General features: G+C 46.8%; 1 protein-coding gene and 1 long non-coding RNA gene across 3 annotated transcripts in view; one reads left to right on the top strand and one right to left on the bottom strand.

The window, feature by feature from the left end:
* mgat3b (beta-1,4-mannosyl-glycoprotein 4-beta-N-acetylglucosaminyltransferase b) overlaps positions 1-10,321 on the bottom strand; it is a 25,798-nt gene extending 15,477 nt beyond the window's left edge. The window contains exon 1 of one of the 2 annotated variants that reach the window (XM_019862216.1): positions 10,051-10,321. The gene's annotated coding sequence lies outside the window, so the exon portion shown is untranslated. Of the gene's footprint in view, positions 1-6,092; positions 6,817-10,050 lie in introns of those variants that run through there. The other variant, XM_019862215.1, reaches the window with a different exon arrangement.
* Positions 6,831-8,392, top strand: LOC109511316 (uncharacterized). Its single transcript, XR_002167291.1, has 2 exons — positions 6,831-7,953; positions 8,047-8,392. It is a non-coding gene; the product is annotated as an uncharacterized LOC109511316 (long non-coding RNA).
* Positions 10,322-10,608: the final 287 nt, after the last annotated feature.

A 10,608-nucleotide genomic window follows, 5' to 3' on the forward strand; every position in this document is an offset into this window, starting at 1 on the left:
GTGGGTGGGTGCGTGGTTGTGTGTGTGTGTGTGTGTGTGTGTGTGTGTGTGTGTGTGTGTGTGTGTGTGTGTGTGTGTGCGCACTGGAGCACTCTCCCAGATGAGATTGTCTACTGCCGGATAATGGCATTGCAAACTCAACCCTCGGCGGCCTCTCTTCATCCATGCCTAAAGGTCTTCATTTGCGTCTTAGCTTCCACTTCCTGCCACCACATTTCAACTTCCTGTGGAATTCTTCGTGATCGGTTGACCCAACCAAAATTGCACCCACTGATCTTCCTTCTACTTCCTTTACATTGTCCCAGCAAGCATTAAAAAAAAAAAAAAAAAAAAAACAACCAAAAAAAAAAATCGCCCACTTTGGGGCAAGCTAGCAGTTAGCAATTAGCATTGAACATGTCGTAGGATGGCAAAATTGCCAAAGTTCTTGGAGGTTGATGCGTGGATAATGCAAGCTGGATGAGGCAGGAACAAGTGTGTGTGTGTGTGTGTGTGTGTGTGTGTGTAAGTGACCTTCAAGTTTACAATGACTGAACATTTAATGGGGGTAAACTGCACAAAGGGGTGGGTGGGGGGCGGGGCTGAGCTATAATGTCACACACCTGCTGTCGCCTATTTTGTGTCGGATCAGACATCAAATGCATAAGAAGAAATTAAAAGCAAGTTACACAGCCGTCATCTGATCAAAACCTCATGAAAAGGCAGGAAAGTGCAGCACATGCTTTTTGCCGCAATGCCTCGCGAACCTCAGCAAGAAAGAAAGAAAGAAAGAAAGAAAGAAAGAAAGAAAGAAAGAAAAAAAGAAGCTGTACAAGGTCACAGAAAGTCAGCGAGCAAAAACAGCCGTCGTCAATAAAATCATCATGGAAAGTAAGGGGGGAAAAAAAAAAGTCATCTGGCAAAAACAAGTACGGGTGGCTGCCCGGATGTCAAATGACATCCGCATGTTGTCCTTTCCAACGGCACGTTGCGCCGTACGCTGCTCGTCGCTACGTCGCTCAGGAAGAAGCAAATTCGGGAACTCATTGAAAGTTTCTACCACGGCAGCGCACGACGTGCAGCTGCTGCACGAAATTTCAGTCAAACCACGACCGGCGCAGGAGATGAAAGCCAGGCGGACTGCCGTCACGTCACGTTCCATCCAAATGCTGTCCTTGTCATTGAAACGGGCTGCTTGTTGCCGAGCCTCTCGAAACTCAGGAAGTTGCAAAAATTTGTCATGGAAGGTCATGAAAAAAAGTCACGGAACGTCGGGAATATTCATGGAAACTAATAAAAGGTCCCGCTCAAGATGGTGCCTGGTATGCTGCTTTCCAAAATTGGGACAAATCTGCAGTCGAGGGTGAAAATGAAACTCAAGTCATCGACCCTACTTCCAAAATGAATATGTTCTGGAAGAAATTGTAAGTCGAGACGCGTTTTTCATGTAAATGCCCTAATCCGTTCCAAGCCCCCCCAAAATTCAGACCTAAATGTTTTCTAAAGCATAAAAATGGTTTAAAATATGCAACAAATGCATGTAACGAATTAGATTATTGCTCAATAAATGAGAGTTGTGCATCATGTGAAAAACAAAGACGAAAGAATAAAAATGATGGTCATTTAACTTTTAACTGCATCATCGGTTTTTGCCGTTTAGTTCGCGATCTCTCTCAGAAATGGTTTTTGCCTAGCGTTTTGTCACAAACCGATCCGAGGGCATTTGCTTTCGTCGGCTTTTATAAATTCCTTCGAAAATGTCCAAGGCAAACATCAGCATCGTGAGCAATCGCCCGACTTTTGCTGGGTGATTCGCATTGACGTCAAATCGGAACGACGAGGACGCTGCATAGGCACATCTCAATCTATTTATCGATCTACACGCATTCGGTAGAGGTCCCTCTTAGCCAATGGGATGCCAGGATGATGCTCGGTATTAGCCAATGGCAGAGCAGCTCCAGTGTATGATGCATTCAGGAAACTCGGAGCTGCGATTAGCAACCCGCGCTGTATTTTTACCTTTCGTATCTTGAAACTTTTTTCAAAACAAGAGGCAAGATTTTCCTGTTGAGGCGTTTCAAAAATTTCGTATGAAGAGACGTTCGTAAGTAGAGGTAGCACTGTACTCGTGCCTTATTTATTTATTTGTTCTTGCAATCGTAGAAATAAGCTTCTTTTCTTCAGACGGTGCATCACGTGCTACCTGTTGCCACGTCTCTCGAAACTCAGGAAGAAGAACCACCGCCACGCGAAACGCCAACAATGGCATTGAATGGTTTTGCAAGCCAGATAACACTCGGAATGCTTCACAGTCTGACCGTGGCATTTTTCATCGAGTGTAAAGCGACACTGCGAGTAAAGCGGAGGGGATGGGCGGTGGTGGTGGTGGGGCGGGGGGGCAGCAATGGGTGAGAGAGGACATGGCAGAGACGTCGTCAAGGAGAGCGCTTTTCTATTTTGGCCCCGGTTGGTGGTTAAAGTGGGGCGAGCTGTCTGACAGGAGGCAGCATTGAGTGAGGGGTGGGGCTTGTGGGGTGATAGCAAGGGTGGTGGTGGGAGAGGGGAGGTCAAGGAGGCCTTATTTAGAAAAGTGGAGCTCGGGAGAAAGAAAAAGAGGTGGATGGGAGGGGGTGAGGAAGGAGGCGGGCTGAGTGCGGCGAGGAGCAGGAGCAGGCCCATGACGGTGGAAGGGAAAAGGTCGCACTGCGTGACCTTGACAAAGAGCAGCAGTGTGCGCACTTAAACGGCGCCTGCCCGCGCCATCCTTTCTTGCACCACTTTGAGGGCGGACGCGTATGAAAAGGTTGCCGCTGCAAAAGGGGAAAGAAAATGCGAGGACCGAGTTTGGTTTGGGTGAACTTTCTGCGGCTCGCTCGCCGCGTTGAGCCAAAATGGCAGACTTGCCAGGTCTTTTCTGGCATGACTTCTTGAGACTGTTTCGCGGCTCTGCTTTCGATAGATGTGCCTAATTGCACAAGGTGCCAAATGAAACTGGCGCTAGGGGCTCATTTTATTTATTTATTGATTGATTGATTGATTGATTTTACAGCAGGCCTCCAAAATTAACCCAAAACTGCCATTTCAAACCAAAATGTCAGACTTCCTGTGTCTTTCATGACACTTTTTTTGTGGTTCTATTGACAGCAGACACATCTTCCAAATTTCACGTTGCCGAGTGACAGGAGCTTCGGGGGCAGAATTTTCAACCCCACCGAGCCCAATTTGACTCTACCGCTTCCCATCGTGTAGTTGCAGACCCCTTTTGGGACCCGAGCATCTCAGGCGGCTATCTAATTCAATCCGGCAATTATGCGGCTGGGTGCTCCCTGACAACAATACATCCCTTTCAGAGAAATCTAATCGCGCGGCTGCGACGACGACACTTCATTGGCAGCGGCTCTCCCTGCTACCCAAACGGCCGACCGGCTTCTCCGCCACATTCCGGAAACGCGGCGACGAGCCGACTTTCACGTGTTTGGAGCCTTCCAGCTGAGCGCTGAGGGGTGAGAGGGAGGGCAAAACAACAGGAAGGACATGCTAGCAGCACACATGGCGTCCTAAAAACGGAGGTGTGCGCTCAAGTCCAATCGGCAAACACACGCTGCTTGGGAAACGGTTCAAAAATACTCCCCCCAAAAATTGGAAAGCCATGTCTTTTATTCTCTCTAGGAACAGCGTAAGCACATCCAGCATCCTGGTGTGTGTGTGTGTGTGTGTGTGTGTGTGTGTGTGTGTGTGTGTGTGTGTGTGTGTGTGTGTGTGTGTGTGTGCGTATGTGTGTGTGTAGCTGCTGGAAACAGAGGTGGAACGCAGCTTAATCGCCATGGCAACAGCCGCAAAAGCAGAATGCAATGCAAAGCGATGAGCCGGGTTAGCTTCGGGCTGTTAGCGTAGCATTGTCAAAATGATTGGTCGGCTGGCGTCCAATCCAGGCCATAGCGAGGCGGACGCTTTTAAAGTATTTTCAACATCCATTTTTTTTTTTTTACTCTGTCATTTTGCAATTGTCCGCCTGCTTTTTTTTTCTGAGCAATTATTCCTTTTACTTTTATTTATTTTTTGGGGCGGGTTTACACAGTGGCATTCATTATTCTTTGACTCATTTATTTTAGATTTTTTTTTTGGGGTTCTTTTTGACAAACAATCTCATTGATTTTCTTCCGAATCTATTTTTGTTGTTGTTGCAACCGTTCAATTGATGTTGAAGGCTTATGGCCCTTTTTGTGCAAGAGCCGTATTAGTTTGCTGTGATTTTTGGTTTTGTAGCATTTTTTTCATTCAGTACAACAGCTTGATTGCTTTTTGTTCTTCGGTGCAACAACCTCATTGATTTGGAATGATTTATTCTCTTTTCGCGCAGCAGCCCAACTGAGTTGGAATTTTTTAGGTGCAGCATATGTATGAGAAAGAACTTGTGTTTTTTTTTTTCATTCTTGCCACAACAACCACCCGGTCAAGCTTGGGGTGGGGGGGGAGTACGCACAAGTGAGATTCAAACCCGGATACTCTTGACTGCAATGTCTCAATTTAGAAATCACTTCTTAACTTTTATCTGCCCTCTTGGAAGGATTTTTTTTTCTTTTTTAAAGCAATTGGCAATTGCGTTGCACAGATTAAAGATCACATGTATTACATCACATTATTTGTGAGAGAGATTTATCAACACTGCAAAATGGACGCTTTAAGTGGGGTGTGTAGACTTTCCATAACCACTGTATGTATGATTCCTGTTTTTGCCGTGATGTGTCGGTAGCGAGGTAAGTTATGCGGGCATGGCATCAAAGTCGGAATTTTGCAAATATGGCAACATTAGCGCAGCAGCTTATCTCGATGTTTACACAAAATCCGGTGTACATTTTTGGAATGTGTTGAAGTCAGAATGGCTTGGAAAAAAAGGGGAAAGTGGAGGATAATTACAAACGTTTTAGGTGTAGAATCAGCCTGAATTACTTTGGCATTCAGACAATGAGGAAAAAAACAAGACATTTGACCTATTATCAGTGGTTAACTTATTTTTACACTTGAAAGATAGGAAATTATGAAAATAAAGAGTACAACAATTTCATTGTTTTTACAGAAGCGATTAACTGAATCGCATATGTGCATGCCAGTACAGGATGTTAAAACAATGACAACTTTTTAGAAATGGTTATATTATTCATGTAAAATTTCATTTTAAATTTGGATTGATGACGAGTTGAGACAGAAAACAACATTTAACAAAAGGAGGAAAAAAGCCATTTTTAAAAAAAACATTAAACATATTTCGCATCTTTTTACATATGTGTGCCAGTAAAGAAAGGTTCGCCATTTTGCCCACTTTTCATGCTTTGTTCCAGCAGCTTTGCCAGGAAAGACTTGAAATAGTTTTTACATTTTACTACGGTCAAGAAACTATTTGTTTTGCTGCAGTGCAGATTTGAGAATTTGAAAAGACTGAAAAAAATATGTAGATGATTAAATTAATCATCTACATTGGCCTATTTTCCCTGACATTTTTTGGGGGGGCTGAAAGAGGAGATTTGACAACACCGTGTGACTGCAAATGATTATTATTTACATTGTACCTATTGGAAAATGTTTTGTCTGTTAATGTTTAACTGGTTCTGCCAAAGTGTATGTGTGAGCGCAAATTTAAATATAAAAATGGATATTGATTGTTGACGTGCTTTCAAGTGGTTGTTTTGCAGCCCCCTGAGATGGCCTTGGCCACCCCCACGCCCCCAAGGTGAATAGTCTAGCTCTGCCACTGGCCACGATTCAGGTGCCTTTTCCCGAGATTGGGACCGGGATGGACTGCGAATGGTAAAAATCTGCATCGAACTGATGCCCATGTTCAATACTGAAATTCTCGGAAAAGGAAAAACCTCCAACCCCCCCCACAACTACAAAAATAAAATGAAACCGTGAAAAGGTGAACGCGCGGGTCCCAAACCGCGAGTATGCGGGGTCGACTGTACGGCATCTCTGAAAAGCAGAAGCATTCCAGTCAAAAGAGCGTCATCGTATATGGAAAAGCAGCGCAGGCCATCTGCGCTTCTTGTAATGATCAACTTCATCCAGAGCGCGCGCGCGCACACACACACACACTCTCACACGCCTTCTCCTCTTACCCATCTGTGCCTGTGTCAGATGTCTTTCATGGGTCCACTGCGGCCGAGAGCCCGGCTGTCCGTCCGACTCGATCCCGCACAAGGCGCCGCATCCCCGGCTGGGAGGACCCTGCAGCGGCCGGGGAGGAGCGCCGCCAAGTCCGGGCCTCCGATGTTCTCGAGTCGATGGCGGCGGCGATAATCCTTTCTCTCCTAATTCGCGAGGATGGAGTGATGTGGCGGGACGTGGCGGCGGCGGCGGCGGAGGGGGCGCCTTCGCGGGGGTGTCGATCGCCGATGTCGGCCGTCCTCTTGGCCCGATTCGGGTGGGTGTTTCCCGGCCTACGCCTGTCCCCCTTGGCCCGCCTGCTTTCCTTCTCACGCCGTCGCAAAAACCACCAAAATAGTCCGGCTCGTCTTGTTCTTCAGTGGCAACGGACCATCTTGGCTGCGGGTTGGAGAAGGAGGGCGAATGAAGGCGGCGGCGGCGGCGGCAGCAGCAGCAGCTCAGCGAGGGGAAGAGCTCCGCCTTCCCCAGTCACGCCGCCGCGGCGAGGGCTGGAGGGGGCTGCATGGATGGAGGTGGGGGGCGGAGGTGACGGAAGGGGTGCAGAAATATGAGAGGGGGTTGGCTGATGAAAAACAGGAGGAGGAGGTTTGGAAAAGAACGTCTCATTTTATTTGTTCTGTGATCAGGGGTGTCCCACCAAAATCTGACCCCTCAGTAATTCTTAGGAAGGACCTCCCCCTACCCCCCCCGGCCCCAAACGCAAAACAAAGTGGGGGGAAAAATGCCATTATGTAATGACATTGGCGGGAGGGCTACACCGCAAAGTCTCCCCCTCCCCAGATTGACACCCGTGCCTCCTCAAAGGCCCCTTACCCCACTAATATACATCGTACATCAACCGCACACTGGGAAGCCACCACATGATGGCAATATGAGCACCCCGGTGCTATTTTGAGAATGTTGAACTCCACTGCTGCGGCTTAAATGACGGAGTCTATGACCCAGGAGGCACCAAAGAAGAAGGTGGAATGCAGCGCGATCGACAGATGAGCGCGTTGATTTGCGACCTGACCTTGCTGTTTCACAAAGCAACTTTGACCATTGAAGTGAAAAAAAAAACCCCACCCACCCCAAAAAAAACACGGACATGTTTTTGTGATGAAATAGTAACTCTGTAGCATTGTCGTGAAAAAATGCGGCGAGGCAACATTGATGTCGACTGTTGATGGAGGAATTTCGGGAAAGGATGATTTCTTATGTTTGATTCTGCTTTTATATTGCAGTGGTTTTATTTAGAATGTATGAATAGAGATGAATTGTTTGCTTCGCAAGTGTTGATGTGTGTTAAGGGTTATGAAACGTGAACTGAAACGTGCTCAACTCAACATGGGCCCAGGAGATGACCAGATAAGAGGAAATCAACGGGAGTAGACCCTTCTGCATTTCTCAAGATATGCTGAATTCACGTATCAAAAGTGCTTTGACGTATAAAAAATGATTATCAGGCTTATGCACTTGCTGAGGATGTGATGAAAATTTCAATATCGTGTACTTTGGAGTGAAAGTCAGGGTGGGGCCAGTTTGCTGATACCCCAAACCTCCCCTGAGTGGCCTCACCTTCATATAACTCTTTATCAAGAGCAGATAAAAAGGGAGGGCATAGGGAGAGAGGCTGTTTTAGGACAGACAGCTGAGAGAATTGTCCTTTAAATTTTCCTCGCAACAAAAAAAGGCAAAGAGACGTCTCCTCTCTTGTTTTCTGTAAGTGTATATTTGTCAAATCATATGATAAACCTGACAACTGTAAAGAATGAAACAGATTTGACAAAATTTCTGTCTCCCTTTCAGAGGCCATTTCTGCTGCTCCATCTAGTTTGCCCCCCCCCCCCCGTTTTGTAGCATCCACTAACATTTGTGGTGGTCTTGTGCTGTGTCGCCACCACTCAGACAAAAAAAAAAAGTCAGGCATTTTTCAAGACAAGCGAACATATTGTCAAAGGGCCAGTGACAATGAAAACTGATCATAAAGCAACTATAAGACGCCCCCCCCAAAAAAAAAACAAAAGCGTGTGACACTTTGCCCGAGCTCACTCATGTCAAGCAAAGGCACGCACGTACGCTTGGACCAATTGTTGCCGTTCAAATAACACGGCAATAACACGGCCGGCAATATACACAAGAGAACCTTTGACCTCTCGACCGCTGAAGCAAAACAACGTGAGCTCAAATGCATAACACCTGTCGTGCATTGTTGAGTGTGTTGCTCACGTTGTCAGGTCAAAGCAGTTCAAAAGTACATTTTGAAAAAAAAGGGTGATTGCTTTTTTTTTTTTCTTTTGAGCCAGGTGAAGCCCTGCCCACCGCGCTGACCGAATGCCTCCTTCTCGAATGTGCTCTGAAACTGTCAGCGCCCTTGAACTGCTCATCCTCGAATCGCCCCTGACATATACGAGAAAAGTAGTTCGGTCTTACACAAAAACAGAGATTTAAGGTGTCTTGTTGAGTGAAATAAGAGGAGGAATGACTATCGATAAGTCAGTAACACGTTGAACTTCACACTGGTAGTTCAATACGATTTTGAGACAGGGTAGCGTGTAAATTGGAATTTTGTGTATGCTGCAGTATACACAAAAGTGTACAGATAGGAATATCCCTGAATACTGCCGATATAACAAATGATGAAATCAAAATACGGGCGCGGGAACAAACACGTTATACGCCCTACGACTCCTTTTCGAATATATGAAAGCAGGTAATTTATTCAATCCCCCCCCCCCACACACACACACACACACACACACTTTGCTGACTGTTTGGCGTCACCGCTTCCTGGTGTGACATGTCGAAAAACGGCCGAGCAAGTCGGGGTACATTCAAGCGTGCAAAATCCAGAAAAGCAACGGGACAAAAATGCAAAGACAAACAGCAACGCCGCTGGCAACAGACAATGGCACGATTCTACTTTCAGGCGGCTGACAAGAGTCATCGTGAACACGTGCACATCCCATCAGCAACCACGCGACAGCAAATACTATAGGAACCCACGGAGGAAAAACACGACACGACAATCATCATTTGAACCGCAAGTGCAATGCAGCAAAATAATGAGGGACAAAAACACCACACCGCGGATATACGGTCCCCCTCCCCCAAAGCTCTGGTTGATCTTTCACAAGCGCGGTGTCGACTCATCCAGGAAGTCACAAAAGAACTTCGGACAACATCAAAAGAACTGCAGGCCTCCCACGCCTACGGTATGGTCAGTGTTCATGACCTAACGGTGACCAAAGGACTGTGCAAAAATGACTTCCGCGGCAGAGTCCGGGGGCTGCTTTGCTCTACAGGACCTGGACGCCTTACAGCAATTGATGGTCCCACTAATTCTGGTCTTCTTTACATACCATACGATTGAGGCTTGCTGTGAATGGTGTGTTTCAAATCAGGCGTGCCCAAGTCCTGTCCTCAAGTGTCCCTGCGCAGCCTGTTTTACGTGTCACCCCTCTTCTAACACACTCGATTGAAATGATAAGCTCATCAGCAAACTCTGAGAAGCCTGATAAAGATCCTTATCGTTTGAATCAGGTGTGTTGGAAGAGGGAGATATCCAACACAGGCTGGCTAGGAGCTCTTGAGGACCGGACTTGGGCGCCCCTGCTCTAAATGGTCTCTGTTTAGAAGCTTGTGCAGATTAGCTGATTTGACAAAAACAACAATATAGTGAACAACAAACAGCCTTATATTTGTATCCTGTAGGCATTTGTGGGGAAACTTTTTTTTTTATAAACTTGTTTTTAAAATGTCACGGTGGGCCGTACATGGGCCCCAATCTGCAGGTTGCCCACCACCGCTTCTGGCCGACAAAACGACCGCCTCTTGACAACACCTCATCGTCACTTTGCGACAGTCGTCACCTTCGTCACGCCTGCACATGCCGCCCTTCACATCCAGTAAATACTCCAAAAGGTTTACCTCTCCGAGCACCCGCCTCGCCTTCGGGTCGACGCCTCGTCGCCTTCTCGACTTGCCGTGGCTCCCAGGTGACTCTAATTCGCGCTGCCGTGAAAGACAGGAAGAGACGTGTGCGCGTGAGTGTGCGATTTGTTTGCACTCTCGAACACTCCCTATATGGGAGCTTGTAGCCAAAATGAATAGATAACACACCTGCACAGCGGGTGTGCCAACTTCTGTTGAATTGTAACCGAGAGGCGTGCCGTCCCACACATTGGTCACCTCTCCGTCAAGTTGAAGAGTGATTGTCAGGTGAAAAACGCAATGACATGGTCATGTGGGAGGAATACATAATTGTGTGTGTGTGTGTGTGTGAGAGAGAGAGAGAGAGAGAGAGAGAGAGAGAGAGAGAGAGAGAGAGAGAGAGAGAGAGAGAGAGAGAGAGAGAGAGAGAGAGAGATGCAAGCCAGACTTGTCTCGGCTCGCCGAACAAGCTGAAATCGATTCGTGTTGCCGTCTCATCTGTTATATGGACAGAAGATCTGAAAGTGGGCACATATTTGGGAATAAGCAATGACC

This window comes from Hippocampus comes, unplaced genomic scaffold, assembly GCF_001891065.2.
Source record: "Hippocampus comes isolate QL1 unplaced genomic scaffold, H_comes_QL1_v1.1 scaffold7, whole genome shotgun sequence".
Taxonomy (NCBI): domain Eukaryota; kingdom Metazoa; phylum Chordata; class Actinopteri; order Syngnathiformes; family Syngnathidae; genus Hippocampus; species Hippocampus comes.